This window comes from Hippocampus comes, unplaced genomic scaffold (assembly GCF_001891065.2).
Source record: "Hippocampus comes isolate QL1 unplaced genomic scaffold, H_comes_QL1_v1.1 scaffold31, whole genome shotgun sequence".
NCBI classification, from domain to species: domain Eukaryota; kingdom Metazoa; phylum Chordata; class Actinopteri; order Syngnathiformes; family Syngnathidae; genus Hippocampus; species Hippocampus comes.
Window position 1 is genome coordinate 255245 of NW_017806069.1, and position 16298 is coordinate 271542.

Sequence of the window (16298 nt, forward strand, 5' to 3'; positions counted from 1 at the left end):
GAGGGGGCAGGGTTGGGGGGCGGGAGCGCTCTCGCCAGGGAACGGACCGGACCCCTCCTGGCGTGCGGGATGAGCGACCTTGGAACTTGACAAATGAATTTGGAAGTTGCGGAGGGGCGGATGGTGGGCCTCAAAATTGAAAAGGGGGAAGGGCGATCCAGCCTGGAAGACAACAACACATTCGCATGAATAATCGTCATAATCATCATAATAAAACATTTGACTTTCGTCACTTTTCATTGTCACTCAAGGTTACCTGACAGGATTAAGTGAACAATGTCAATGTAAAAAGAAGGATTACAATACAGCATCGTCGTATGAAAAACAAGAACCAACATTATACAAGACAAAAGTAGCTCGCACCAATTATACTGAACACGCCTGTCAAAAGAGGAGCGCTTTCAGTCATGATTCGAATGTGGTTTGTTCAATCTGGTATCAAATTGCTCCACATGACCGTATTTCTTGTGGTGGTCTATGCGAAACATTAGTGGACCAATGATTGATCCCTGCGGAGCGACAAGTTTCACAATATTTCAGCAAGTTGTGGCTGGAAGTTGTACAAAAACAACGTATCCGCTGTGATCTTACATGTACTGGTGCAGACATCAACTCATTTACTTTCATTAGTGAGCAATGTAGTCAGGCATGCGGTATCGTGGCTGCGGTAAACTGGATGGAAGAAAAACAGTACAAAAAAAAAAAAAAAACCCTGCAAGCTTAAGCGTGAGTAAAAGTTGATTTCATGATGCACGCTAAAGGGCAGGTGATAAATGAGAGAAGCTTAATGGGGGCTGCAATCTATGCCGGCTGGCTTCTAACGGGGGTGCCAAATTAAAGAGCTGCTCTCGACGGCACGGACCACCGTTACGCGTGGCGCTAGCGTTTGTTTGCCACAACAATCGGCCACTTATCGCCACGGGAGAGTGAGACGACGGTGGACAGATGGCATCTTTGTTCCCGCTTGACAGAAAGAGATTTCCGCAGAATAGATGTGCGAATGTTCTTCTAGCTTTGTGGCTGGAGGTCCAAAAAGATGGGCGGCGTGGGCACAGCGGGTATTTCCTTCACGTTTCAAAGCAAATGTCCAGTCCAATGGAATGTAATTTAGGACGCGTCCACAAATACACGGAAGCAATTAGCTGGTAGAATGTTCGCGTCATTCTCAATGGGATGAAACTTTGACGCAGAAAGTTGCTTATTTTAACTCTCGGAAGAACTTTTTCTTTCCACCACAACGGGAGTCCTTGAACGTCTGCCCCCCGCCGCAGTGGACGTCACCATTAATACTCATCGGCTCCAAGGTCGCAGAGAGACGAGAGTTTGGCCTCAAGCTGGAGCGAGAATGCGCCGAGATAACGAGCAACAACGGAGGAAGGCTCACACGTGCGAAGGTGAAATGAAGATGATAAAAACAAAACAAAAAAAAAACTCTTTGTGGGTGGGGGCATGACAGGAAAAGTTGAAAGGAGAACTCGGGAATGAAGGCAAAATCGATGAGAGGAGATTTAAGGCGCCCAGATGTTTTTGTGCTCATCTCCATTCGAAAGTGTGCTATGGATTTGTGCTTTGGAGCGCATGGCGTCATATTTAATGAAGATAAATGTGTTGACCACATCTGTTTACAATATTACAATGCAGAGCGGTGACAGGCTCATTCTGACGCAAATTAATCATATGCTTGCGTTTGACCTAAATAAAAAAAAAACTGAAAAAAAGGAAAGGAAACAATGCGGTTGTGTTGAGAATGCACCCAAATGGAATTTCATTCATTTTTCCACATGCTGCGGGGGCTTCTCGTGCTCGCTTTTTTTAATTGGGCCTACAAAAAAAAAAAAAAAAAGACGCATTCTCCCCGCAGCAGGCTTCACCTTTAACTATGCACGCTGACACACATTCTCAAAATACTTCAAAGTTAGCACGAGTGAGCGAGCGAGCGAGCCAATTGTGAAAAGCAGCAGCCCCCGCTTCCCGACTTGGCATCTTCGCTTCATGTTTCAAGTTCGGGCTGGGCGATTCGTCCAGTTTAGTGATCCTTTGGGGTTAATTTGGCAGGATGATTTTTATTTATTTATTTTCTCCGAGTTCGAAGCGCACCACCCGCTGTAGATGAACAGCTGGGACACAAGCACTGACGCTGTTGCCAACTTCGCCATTTTATATTGAGCAACTTTTCCGGCTCTTCTAATCATTGTTTTTTTTTTCTTCTTCTAAATAACGACCAGTGGGTTTGTTTGTCAGAGACAAGAGAAGCAGATTCCGCTTAGTGTGACAGGAACGGGGGTGTTGTGGGGGTATATCTCGGGGCACGTATGTCAGCGGGGGAGATGTTCGCGCCCCCTTCAGTAAAAGGCCAAAAGATCAAGTTTCATCTCCCCGCAACCTAATGGCTGTCAGGGGAGATGAAACTTTATTAGGCTGCTCCAAGTGGCCAACGTTTGATTCGGGGTGAGGACGGCGAAGCGGCGTGGGCATAAAGTATGAGGGGAAAAAAAAACCTCTCAATCACTGAAATTCATTACTCGGGTGCGAACTCACACTTCCTGTCGATGTGCCAGTATTTCTGGTCACTTTTTACTTCCTGTAGGTGTCTCAAGACTTTTGTCCATTTCCCTCCCGATTCACTTCCTGTCGGTGCCGCCCATGCAGTGCATGCATGCGGTGTATGCATGAAGCTATGTGAACTTTTACCTGGTGCCTGCGGGTCCAGCGTGTATCATGTTCTGTGTGTGCGCGCGTGCGTGCGTGTATACAGTGAGGCCCCGTGGCAGCCAAGGACACGGAGGGCATGCAGGGTAGAACATTCTATATGAGGCACAGAAAAGAGGTCACTTGGCGTCCCGTCGGTGCAGACGGTTGTTTTTGAGCGCTTTGTCATTCGCAGCAAGTCCTCGGCTCGTAAATATAAAGGCCCGAGGCGACTCTTTAACTTTGCTCACAGTTGGATCGCGTCCCAGAGTGGTCGCTCTCGACAAAACGGAGCGGGTCGGACGCACGGAGAGAAGGAAAAGCCGCGGCGGAGCGCCGGTGACAGTTTAAAGAGCGCCGCGTCATCAAAACACTCCGAGAAATGAGAGCCGCCGGCATGTGGCAGCACTTTTTTCAGCAGGAAATTTCTTGCAAGTCACAGATTCAAACGCGTGTGCCTGGCGAGCTCAGATCCTGTAAACGTATGGCTGCTTCATTTTTTTTCACTCTAAGCAGTCTCCATTTGACACGCGCAGCTCACATGGTTGCGCACAACGAAGAAGCGGCAAGTCCACAAAAGCACAGGAAGTGTTGGAAACTTTTCCTGAACACTCCTGCAACAATTTCAGTGCCAATTTTGAACATTTTGGTTTGGCTGTGACAAGGACTAATGTTGCCAAGGACACGGCGTCCTTTCAGGGGGAGCCAAAACAGGTTGCAAACTTTTAGGGCTAAAATGACAACAAAATGATGACAGGATGACAAAGAAACCCCCCAAAAAACAATCGGTGACATGTCTGTTATGCTAACTCAATATAGCCTACTATCGCTCATCCAAAACTTGAACCAAATAAACACGCCAAGAGCACATTGATTCACAAGCTGCCGCTAGCCAGCACTCGACATGCAGAAGGAAACAGCCCGCCAAGTCGACACTCTCATTCCTCGACGCCCACATCACTCACCGGGCCAGGCCCCACCTCGGAAAGTCATTTACACTGAAAAGTCACAGATACCATATCAACGTGATGATGGCGACCCCCAGGGAACAAAAACAAGGAGTGCACTGCACAAGACTATGTCAACGTGTTTAATCATGCAAAATAAATCGGATTACTTGCTGAGCAATAAATCAAGAGAATACTTGAGTTGCAGCATCTTCAAATGCAATGTGTTGGAAAAGTCGACGAAAGGGGCTAATTGGGCCCCGTGTAGTGTTTCGCTTGTTTTGAAATTCACACGACACTCCAAATGGTTGTTTGAAACATTTCCTGTCCCGTTTGTAGCGACAGTGTAACCACGGAACACATTTTTTCCATCCCTATATATTTGGGGGAGGGGAGGGGGGAATGCAAACAAAACGAGAGGGTGGACCCGTGTCCCCGAATGACTCGAGTTGGCTCCGAGAGGCTCCACACCCACAGCGCACGGAAAAGTGTACAAGCTTTCCCCTCTCCCGCCGCTCCGAGCCAAAGTTCTGCCAAGAACGTGAGCGCGCCGGAGGAAAACTAATCGGGCCTCGCTTCCTGCTCCTTGAAGGCCCCCAGCGCCCGTCGTGTACACACGGGGGGCATGCCGCTCAGGTTTTTTTCCCTGCGCTTCCCTTTTCCGTCCGAGTTCAGCTGTTTGTGTCCTCTTGCTGAAATCATCGTCCTTGTGTGTGACACTTCCTGCTCCTTGAAGGCCCCCAGCGCCTGTCGTGTACACACGCGGGCATGCCGCTCAGGTTTTTTCCCTGCGCTTCCCTTTTCCGTCCGAGCTCAGCTGTTTTTGTCCTCTTGCTGAAATCATCGTCCTTGTGTGTGACGCCCGTGGCCTTTCATTACTTTCAAAAGCACAATAAACAGATGTTACAAGCCATTGTGTTAGTTTCTTCGTTGGGATTTTGATGAACCGCTTCATCCGTCGTGCCTTTCACTCCATTTTTTTATGTCCCACAAGAAACTTCAAGAAAACTTAAAAAAAAAAGTCAATTGGAGACATTGCTAATATTTTCAGACTGAATGAATTTAATGTTTTGTAGCCAAATTAAGCGTGACCACACTTCAAAACATGATCTTCGCATGTTTACTTTGCAGTTCCATCGCAGCTCGTTTTGGCAGCAGAATAGTTTGGCCGAAATAATCCAAATTTGCTTGTTGACATGAAGTGAAACAACAGGAAGCATTACAGATCGGGTGATTGACCTTTCAGTCGATCGATGATGCCCGACCGGACGCGTTGGCGACCGCAAACGTTCTTCAACATAACTCGCCAACTAGCTAACGTCCACAAGACAAATGTTAGCATTTGAATATGTTAGCACCTTGCAGGCTAAGCCGCATGCAGTCGCGTGCGCGCATTGCGGGGAGTTTGCAGTTTGTGCAAGGAGCTGTGGGTCGACACAACTCCAAAAACAGTAAGGAAAAAAGTAAATGTATCCACTATGACAGAAAAAGCAGCAACATTTCCCAAGGAGCTGTCCACAACTGCTCTGTGTCCCCCCCCCCGAGGCGGCTCCATTTAGCTGGCAGGCCTTCGAAGAGCAGACACGGGATGGTGGAAAAACTGTCAACGTGCGGTCAAAGGGCGGGGACAAAGCTGTGTTGTCATCACCTTCCTGTGTTATGGAACCACAAAGTGCTACGGTTGCACATTGGGCTAAGGTAAAGGGCAGCGGGATTGGACTAAAAAAAAAAAAAAAAAAAGGTAAAAAGGGGAGGGATAAAAGGGCAAATGACATTTTTGTGTTGATTGAAAGTGATCGCACGTCTGGTTAAAATGACTTTTTTTTTTTTTTTTAAGGTCAAAGGTAACCGACGCAGAGTCGTCGGTGGCAAAGCAGTCAAGCAAATGTCAGTATAATTGCGCCATGTGCACGTTCAACTTGACACAAATTTAAAGAGCAAAGTCAACACCAAACCGGCGGCAGCGACCGTCCCTTCGAGGGGGCACGCAACTACACGAGCGCAGACGCACATGTCACGGCAGAGTTTGTGCGCGCACCCGCGCAAACGGCTCACGTCACCTCTCTGTACCCCCTTTCAAGTGTTTCCATTCATCACCACATCTCAGCCACCTCTAACGAGCCATAAAAAAAAAAAAAAGGTAAAGAAACCGCAAGCACACACCAGCGCGGTCACTTGCTGCCCCCTCCGGTACACCCACCCAGGGGTATGCTCAAGCCTGGTGAGGCCCCTGTACGCCCCCCCTCAGCCACACACGCTATACTCTCCACCTTTTTCCTGAGCAGATCCAGAAGAATCTATGAAAGATGAGAAGGTGACATGGGAGGGAGGGTTGAAAACGTGTGTGGAGGTGCTCAGAAAGGTGGAGGCAATGGACTGGAAGGTGATTTTCTTGGCAGAGACTTGGGCCGGGGTACCCAAGGGCCGGGGGCCCCCAGCCCCGCCCCCCTCGGCCGCCGGATCCTTGTAAACGTGTGTGGTCCAAGATGTGATTAGTCTTCAACTCACCCACACCCACACACACAGATATGCATATGCACGTAAAACACACACACACACATACATGTGCCTTACACATGCGTGTCCAAGAGCACAACACGGTCGTCGACCCCCCCCGAGACCCGCTTGTGTCAGAACACATCAAGAACTTTTCCGTCTTTGGACTGGAGCCCAAGAGGAGCGCTGATAAGAAACAGCAGAAGAAGAGAAGAAATGAGAAGAAGCCGTTTTGACATTCCGCACGGTCGCACACGTGACAGAATGCTCGCAGGCGTGATTCGACATCACGCAACACGTCCGATCGGCTGCGGTATGGATGACTTGATGCTCGGAGGAGACGGATGGGATGGTCCAAAGGCAGGGATCAAGGTCAAGCGAAGGGGGAAGGCTCAGGGTGAAGATGGATGGCTTGGGGATGTCCGGGGTCAAGGTTAAGCGGCAAGATTCAGGGCGGATTTGGGGGACCAGGGTGCAGACTGGGAAAATGATGACTGTCCAGGATCAAGCTTCAGAACTACGATTTAGGGTTCACGTTCTGAGTCGACCTTCGGCTTGAAGTTCAGGGTGGAGGTGCAAGGTGAAGGTTCACTTTGAAACTTAAGGATTAAGATTCATGGCGAAGGTTTCAGGTCAAGGATCCAGGTTCGGATTCAAGGTTCATGTCCGGGGTCAATGGTCACGGTCGACGTTCACGGTGAAGATTCAGTGTCAAGATTTCACGTGAAGACTTCAGGAGCAGCTTTGGAGCGAAGGCTGGGGGTTAACGTGCCGGGTGAAGTGAAAGCTTAACTTTCGCGGCAACACGTGGACACCCGACGTCAAGTCGGCACCGCACACTGTCACTACACCGACCCAAGTGTGCAGCCGCACGCCGCCGCGGCGTCGTCCGTGCCGCCGTAAGCTAGCGGTGACGGTGGCCAGATTGGCGCTGACAGGATGAGAGCACAAAGGATGTTTCCAAATGGCCGCAAGTATTTGTGAAACATTCCGACGGATCCGGAAAGTTGACAGGAGGTGAGAGAAGAATGACTCTGCTCGCAATTGAGGAAATGTATGGAATGTCGATCGCTAACACGATCTTAAATATGCGATGGGTGGACCGTCCGCCATCACTGAAGATTCCTTCTTACGCCACCGGAAAGAACATTGAGAATCCAAAACGGTCCGTCCGTACTAGAGACAGACCACTTGGTTCACATGCTCATTCTCAGTCGAGTGGATTTATTGCAGCGGAAATTTACATCTCATTGTCAATAAGACGACGCTTCCCACTTTTGCATAAACTATTTCGACTATGGTTAGAACTTAACTAACTTGTGTGTTTTCTCCCGTCTTGCCAGATGAGATTTAAATTGCCGCTTTGACAAATTTGTCTTTTGGGATGGAATGGGGAAAGCCTCAAGGTTTTGAGCGAATAACGGCTGCTATTTGCAACGGTTAATATTTGACTCCACCTTGTGCTCACCGACATTTGGAACCGATCATAGTTGCCACCAACTTGTGCTGGAAAGCAAAAAAAAAAAGTCCTGAAAGGCTTCCCTCGAACATCCAAAGAGCCACATCCCAGTTTAAACAAGGTGTGCACATTAATGCCTTGAAATAACTTCGAGTTTTGATTTTTTTTTTTTCCAGTTGAGCGTAAGCGTAGAGATTAGTGCGCAGCCAGGAACTTTATGCAGTGCACCGATGAGCGGACGCATGCACCCGGGAAGTTGGAGGCAGGTGGGGATGGGGGAGGGGAGGGGAGGGGGGGGGGCACACCGCCAGCTCTCCTAGGCCACGTGAGGGTCCGCCGGACGGACGCGAGGGATGCTCAATATGTATCCACGACTGACCCCGGCATATTCCATGTGCACTGTACAATATGAATATGTATGCGCAGAGATGTGGAGCCCAAAACAACAACAAAGAAAATCATCACAGCGAGTCCCCGGCAAGTTGAGCAACTCGATCCGAACTAAGACAAAGACACCGAGACACCGAGATCAGATAAGGCGACCACGCCCGCGATGACCCATCGCTGCGATCAACTGCTTCAAAGGAGCGTCAATCATCGGCGGGTGACATCAATTGTCAACGACAAGCGCGGTGGCACGAGAATCGAACGGGTTTCACGCCATGGCACTAAGTTGGTGGATGTTAAAAAAGAGATTATCCATCGGAGAAATCAGGGGCTGCTAATTCAGGATTGTTATTAGGCGACAAAAATAAGTGCTCTGGCAAGTACCGAAAACAATTTCTTTCCAAGCTTTCTGCCCACTTTTGTTTTTCAGCAATTCAGTCGGTTGATCAGTAAAGTGGAAAAGGCAGGACGAGTTTGGGTCGTAAAGCCACGGCGTCGATTCAACCAATCGCAGGCCGCCAATACAATCGTCCAATCGGGCGGTGGAGATAAACGAGGAAGATAGATGCTGGCGGCGGAGGAGGCGGAGGAAGATAACAGGCGAGAGGGGGCATATAGGGGGAATTCTATACGGGCTGCCTCTCCCAGACGATAAACACCAGCGCTGTGTGCGTCTGTGTGTGCGTGTGTGTGTGTGCGTGCGTGCGTGCGCGTGTGCTCACGCTGCATTAGTGCATGTGAGCGTTGTGTTGACAGAACAGGAGCAAGACATTCGGGGTCATCCAGTCCACAAACAGACACGTGTGCACAAGCACAAACACACACACCTGCTGTACTGTTTGTGTGTTTATATGGTAAGGAGGGGAGGGTCAAATAGTCCACGTACCGGCTAGAACATTCTCTGGATTAGTGGCGTCTGACTGAGGAAGTTAAGTTAGGACAAGCTCTGCCTTGCTGTGTCCTCAAGCGACACACACACACACCCACATCTATATCATATACACATCTATAAACACACACATGCACATACGTATGTATATTATATATATACATATACACACACACACACACACACACACACACACACACACACACACACACACATTTCATATAAATCGTAAAAAGCCATCCTAAAAATAAAATACTGAATTGCGGAGTACAGAAACCAGAAAAATCAACTTCAGACCAGCAGTACTTGATTACTTGCCGCCGGTGTCTCGGTCCGCACCATAAGTCACAAGTACAAGTTTGGCAAGCCTTCTCGGTTCACAGTATCTGGCCCACGGGCCTCCAGTTGGACACCCGTACCATCGCCCCCCCCCACGACTGAACACAATTCAGTAGAACGGTGCCGTCAAAGCGCCCGCGGCAAGCGTACGGCATGCCATCATGCAGGCCTGGCCAATCCACGCACTGGCGCATGAAGCGTGTTGGCATCATCAGCTCCGTGACTCACTCTGGTGGCGCTGCGCGCTTCTATGCCGCGACGCGAGCTCTAAATAGATACCTGGATATCAGCCAGCGTGCCTTCATCTGTGTCAGACACACATGCAAGGGGGGTGGGGGGGGGGGCGAGGGTGAACCGAGCGGCCTCTAACATAAGCAGACGTGGACGGCTCGCGTCAAGACAGGAGACATCAGCGTCACGCGGGACCCCGAAGGCAAACTCCGGAGAAAGGACCCGGGTCATCCCGCCTCCCGCCACTGAAGGGAGCACACACGCGTCCCCTGCGCGACCCCGGCTAATCACATTGTGCGCGAGCTATGTCGTTAGCCGCCTCATGAGTCAAAGCTAAAGGCGGCATTGAGGTTGTAATCGAGTGTCCCGCAGGGCATCGTCTGTGGTTACCGGAGCGCATGTGAGAGGGCACGAGGGATGGAAAGCCAACATTTCGAGAACATCTCCGACAGGATTTAAGGTGTTTGGAAATGAGATTATTTTGCATGCAATTGCAGGAAGAGCAAAAATGTGTTTTTTCACAAATAGGAGATTTGGAGACCAGGCAAAAGGTTTGATGGATTGTATTTTCCTGCCACGGAGGGAGCCCTTCACCACCAAGCCACCGAATTCAACTTGGATCGGTGCATGTGGCGCATTGCTAAACACAAAATATCCAGACAACTGTCATCATTTTGGTTAGTATGATTTATTTAATACTGTTTGATTCGTTTCATCTTTCATGTCATGTTGACATGGCCGCTCGAGCGCGCCAGGCAATGCTCGCCCGTGATGTCTAATTGTGTGTGCGTGCGTGGGTGGGCATGAACGGTCTCACAACAGACATCCAAGCCTCTAATTGCCCAGCCAGACGGGCCAGCTAGGAGATCGTGCCAGCAACCTCAGCAAGCGTTTGGTTTTTTTTTTTCTTTTGGTGGAGGCTGGTGTGTGAGTGGGTGTGTCAGGGGTATGTATCGGCGTCGGCCAATGGGCGCAGGAAGTTGAAACTTGTGGTGCTGCAGCTAACGAGGGGGAAGCGAAATAGACTTCAGAGGCAAAGCTCAACACGGCGGACAGAGGGAGCGGTCTAACCCCCCTCCAGCAAAGCAATGCGCGCGCGCACACACACACACACACACACACACACACACACACACACACACACACACACACACACACTCTCTCTCTCTCTCTCTCTCTCTTGGACATCAATGATGCATGCTTACAATTTACACAAGAAGGCAGTGAAACCGTACAAGATGACAAGATGAAACATTTTGCTGTCAGCTTTGAATGGGGGGGGGGGGGGAAAGCAGTGCCACCTGGTGTATACATTTTTCAAAAAAAAAAAATGAATACACAGCGACGCATGCTAAATATTTCAGCCGAAAAAGCACTAAAACAGGACGATGTGAAATTTTGATGCATGCTTCGAATCAAGGAAAACGTGGCCCCAGATGGCGTATGACTTTTGAAAATGGAAAGCTAGTCACACGCGCTCACAGACTTTCCGTTAAGCCGGTCATGTGCAAACGCACACACCAACCACCATGAATTGGAGGCTTATCATTTCAGTCGCGAGGCACCCATGTCGAAAACAGTCAAAGGTGTGAAATGTTGCAGCCCACTGAATGGAGGAGGGGGGTGGGGGGGTGAGCAGCACCATCTGGTGTACAAAAAAATGAAATAAAAAGCCAGTCTCTCACTCTCACACTTTTTTTTTCTCCCCAACATCAACAGCGAGACGCGCGTATCATTTCAGTAGTAAGGCACGTTTCCGCAAAAGAGTCAAATGTGAAGCGTGGCAATCTGCTTTAAAAAAGGGAAGTCAAAGCGGCTCCTTTCTCTCTCTGCGGTGGGCTCAACCAGGAGGGAAAATGAATGGGACACGCTGGAGTTGCAGGAACCTTTCCGCTGGATGATGAGGAAGAACTACCGTGTAATGCGTCGTTCACCAATCTAATAATGAAGGAGGTCGCACTTTTATCGACTCGCTCCGATGTCGTGTGTGGCGGCACGGGAGGATGGACTGTACTGCTACAGCAGCAGGAATCAAATTGGATGAGTTCAAGCGCGCGGGCCGACTTTCGCAGGTGCGCCAGCGTGGCTTCCGCTCCACTGTGGTCTCTGTCCGAATGAACAGGAATTTACTTTAAATGTGGGGGGGGGCTTCCTCTCACAACTCCCGACGCCAGCACAGAAACAATATTTTCTCATGCTCCCTCAACTGCCTTTTTGAGGGTGTGTTGACCTCCTGAAGTATGTCACAACATTCTTTGACCAGAAGAAAACCTCAACACCTCCAAAAATTCTGACTGGAGCGCATTTGAGCCAATTCCCAACTTGCACTTGGCCAAAGTGTGAGCCCTGGATTTCATCCAAAATGGCCGCTTTTGACCAAAATGGCTCATTTGCTGTGAAATGGGTCCTCAACACGATTTCCATGTGTCAGGTCCACGTTCATTTTGCGGGGATCTGCAGGGGACAGTGCCGAGAATCTTGAAATGACCCCATGAGACGGCAGAGGCAAAAATGCTCCAGCCGTAAATGCAAGATACTGTATTCCTCATTTAATTACTCCCCGTGTTTTGCTCATCCTTTTTTTTTTGTCGTGAAGAGGGCCTTTCAGGCAAGCTCGGATTAAAATTCAGATTGCATTTTGAAAAATCTATGAGGCTGGTAGGGTGGGCGGAAAATGTCAACCAAACAGTCACATCTGTGAACAATTTAGAGTGGACCTACCATTCATGTATCTTAAAGTTTAACAAAAGAACAAAAGCAATTGAGACCCCTCCTCCCCCCCAAAAAAAGAGTCTGGCAGAAGAAGAAAAATAAAAAGAACAAATGATCTGCCACAAGAAGCGAGAAACTAATCAAACAGGCGGACGTCAGCGGCTGATTAAAGACACACACGGGGCGAGTCATATTTCACAATAAAAGAGCAAAGAAGGGAAGCCGACGAGCACGAAAATTCACATCGGCCAATACGGGCCGAGGACGAATGAAGGAGAAAGATGGCGATGAACAGATCATGAGAGATGGACGACTAATTGCCAAATGGACACATTGATGATATCAGCATGAAGCGACTCCAAAAAGCCGACTGAGAGGCCTTTCAAACTCAAATGGAAATAAATTGACAAGCCACATGAAAATGATCTTTTACTGCTCTTATATTTAAAAAAGTAGCACATATTCACTTGTCTTGTGGGGACAAAAAAAATGAATAAATGATCCAGTTAGATGGCAGCAAAAAGTCCAAAAGCAGAGTCTGGCTGGCTCGCGTTGCGCTTTAGCCTACATTAAAGGCCGTCACGTTACATTTAGTCACTTTAGTGAAACAGCCCGAAGCTGTGTTTTTCCTTTTTTGCATCTATTTAAAGTGTTTTTCAAGCAGGAGGGGGGGGGGGGGTTGCTTTGGAAAATGTTGCTAAGCATGCTAACATAAGCCACGATGCACATGCCATTTCTGCTGAATCACGCGACTAAATAAAAGTTAGGATCAGCCACCTGGTCAATTAAAAAAATGTTTTTTTTTCTTTTTCTTAAAGCAGCCTCCATAGTTCAAAGCGCATGCTAACGGACTGCTTACAGTAACAACATGGCCGCAAACACAGAGGTGCCAGTTGCCACATGCAATCAGTATTGCCGGTTTAGTGACTTTTGCGAACCCTGACCCATGCGCTTTCACGGCTCATTTAGCACGTCGAATTGTTATTTATGTATTTGTACATGCCTTGACAAAAGGGACTTCAAAAAAATGGATGTACATAAATATCTCTGCGGAATTTGTTGCGAGTTAATGCTGGGGAAAATGGTTGGAATAAAAAAAAAAAAAAAAAAACCCCCCCTGCCACTTTAATCGCTTGCTCCCCGTCATGCGTTTCCAGGCCGCCATTCAAAATCTCACATATGCATTTTGTTTCAGGAATGGTGAGGTTTGGAATAACCCCCCCGCCCCCCCTAAAAAAAATGTAGCGGATTGTGAGGAAACGGGCAGGGGAGAAAATGGTAAACGCAGGAAGTCGAAGCCCCGCAGCTCGCCTCATAAACGATTCTGCGGGGACTGTTTGTGTGTAGATGTGCGCCCGCATAATTAACTCTTGAAACAAATAGAGCGAGCGGCGGGCTCATGCTGTGGGTGGGCTCTAATAATCCACATCATTACATTTGACTCCAGCTATTTTCTAATGAACGCTCGCACTTTCCATCTATCAATCAATCTGCAAAGCACTTTAGCGCTACTGAAAGAAAGCAGAGTCCCGAGATCCCGCGGGGGCCGGATAAAAGTCCCCCGGGGGCGTTTGATCCGTCCCCGCGATGACATTTACGAGCTGACGGACGGGAGAAAGCGCAGACGTGCGTCCACTCGATGGCCCGCCTTCAGGAAGTGAACCCCGATGGAGAAGCGAGGGCCATTTTAAGAAGTCTTCTTGTGGAAAGATGATCTGGACTGGAGCGGGGTGAAGTCATCTCCCATGACTTTGCCGTCTTACTGGCGACCTCGTCAATTTCCAGGTTGAATTAAAAAAAAAAAAAAAAAAAAAAAAAAAGTCTCGTCTTGACAAATAATGCCACATTTGATCGCCCTTTGTCGTGATCAAACTGGACCAGTTTAGAAGATTATATTATCATCGGTGCCATCTCCGCATGCCATCTAATGACTCGAGAAGAATTTGTGGCAGTGGGCTACGTCTCTGGTCTCAAAAAGAAAAATGCGGCGGGACGAGGGAAATAAAAGCAAGAATTATCGTCTGATAAATTAACATCTCGGTTGCCGGAGAGCGGCGGGCCAGACCTCACACGGCGACGAAAAACATCTCGCCGGCTACTCGGGAGATCAAACGGCTTCCAGCGACAGCGTACGACGAAGCGCGGCCTTTCTTCCAATGCGAAGCGAGAAAGTGAAGCAATCGATCTAAGCGAGCTCAGCAGGGAAACCGCAGCAAAGACGCGCGCCAGGACGTCATGCGGCGCTGAGAAGTGGTTGAATTATGACTTGAAGACTTCTTCAAGTAGTTTGCATCCAGTATCTACGGGGGAAGCAAAAAATCCAGATGGAGAAAAACACTGTTGTCATGTGACGTATTGCAATGTGCTATGCCTATTTTTTTTTTTAATGATTGTTTTTGTTTCCTGCTGCCCCCCCCCCACCCCACCCCAAGTTGTTTTCGATCTGGGGTGTCCAGATTTGTGGTTCGCCGTCCATCATACCGCAGACTTCAAAACCCCAAAAATAACATTGGACAGAGTCCAATTGAAGAAAAACTTGACACACATGAAAACAAAATATTCCAAAGTACCTGCGCTCAGTCTCACTGCCAAAAAATGGAAGACTATCCTACAACGTCGCCGTGGAAACAAAGACTCGTTTGCACACTTTTCCAAATAAGATGTTTGCCTCAAACTGTTTTTTTTTTTTGGGGGGTCACTCCCAGTTGAAGTTGACTCCAAAATAGCTTTGTGCGGACGGGAAACGCCATCAACGGGCTAACTGAAATGAGCGTGGACGTTACGGCAATTCTCAACCTCCAAACAACTCCTATTTTAACACAGACGACTAATCGCTGGGGTCTTCTCTTTAATCCGCCCCAAACTGGAGGCCGCCTCGTGCGCGGCAGCTGCAAATACCCACGAGCGCCGATAAACAGCTGCGATGGCCGACGCGCTGGTACATTCTCGCCGATGATAGGTTTCAATCTCGCCTTAAAACGCTTGCCCGTCGGAGGAACGGGCGAGCGAGATCCCCCGCTGCGGACGGCGGCGAGCAAATGGCCGGCGAGTCCGCCGTGATCGATGAGCTGTGGACAGCGGGGGCGGCGGCTTGTTAGCCGGGATGACAGGCGGATACGGCGAGCATCTGATACGGCATTAGCGGCTCAGGCTAATCCGTGCATCCGATGACAACGCGGCGAAAACACCTAGACCGCACGTACTCACGAGAAACTGAAACGCCAGACCAAAGCGCCAACGATGACCGTCTACAACGCGTCCAGCTACAGCAACGCTGACACCGAGGGCCGCTCGCGCTCCGGTTCAGCATCCAGAAACTTATGGCTAGCCTTCCAAACTGGCATCCAAGCGCCGTCCGGGCCGGAAAAACTGTCGGCGGAGGTGAGGCAAATTCCATCGAGGCTCCCCCACCAAGTTATGATTGAAGCGAAAGTCCCATCCATGTTGATGTCGGGGTGTGTCATTCGCCACAGTTGACAAAACACGACAACCTAAATGTACGACAAACACCAAGTTGAAACGTAAGAGCGCTCCGGAGTCGCCAAGTGTACTTTAAGTCGGCCCGGGGGCGATATTTGCATTTGAATTGTGACAGAAATGTCAATATTGACTTGAAATGCGGCAACGAGCTTTTAGCGGGACTTGCCAGCAGGTTGGCCGCCCGCCACTCAAATCAACAAACATCCCAAGTTTGCCGCTGAGGGAAAAATACATCAAGAGTTTTGCATTGGTGCATTTCTGGAGAGTCTTATGACATGTGAATGTTGTTGTTGTGGAACTCGGTAGAAGTCTTTGGAGAAGAGAGAAAAAAATAAAACGTTAAAAAAAAGGGAGCGGGGGGGAATCATCAAAGTCAATTTATCAGATGAAAAAAAACACACACACATATACACACACACACCCAGATTCCAATAAGTCCAAATTTAGCAAAATGCTGCGCAAACGAGTTTTCCAACGGGGGAGAGGGGGGGGGGGTTAATTTGATGAGACAAATATGTTTTTCACCGGTGCAGCAATTGGTGCAATTTAATTTTTCAAACTCATTTCTCCCTCATCCTGCATGTCCCATAAATACCTCTCCCAACCCTCCAAGACGCCAGCATGCAGCTGCAGCAGTCAACAGCTTCTCTGGCAGAGCACAACTTGGGGT

At 48.9% G+C, this 16298-nt stretch overlaps 1 protein-coding gene across 3 annotated transcripts in view; it reads right to left on the bottom strand.

Annotated features, from left to right (window-relative positions):
• thrab (thyroid hormone receptor alpha b) overlaps positions 1-16298 on the bottom strand; it is a 69773-nt gene that overhangs the window by 12484 nt on the left and 40991 nt on the right. For all 3 annotated transcript variants that reach the window (XM_019893798.1, XM_019893799.1, XM_019893797.1), the window contains one exon: positions 1-162. This exon is cut by the window's left edge and continues 222 nt beyond it. The gene's annotated coding sequence lies outside the window, so the exon portion shown is untranslated. The remainder of the gene's footprint in view (positions 163-16298) is intronic.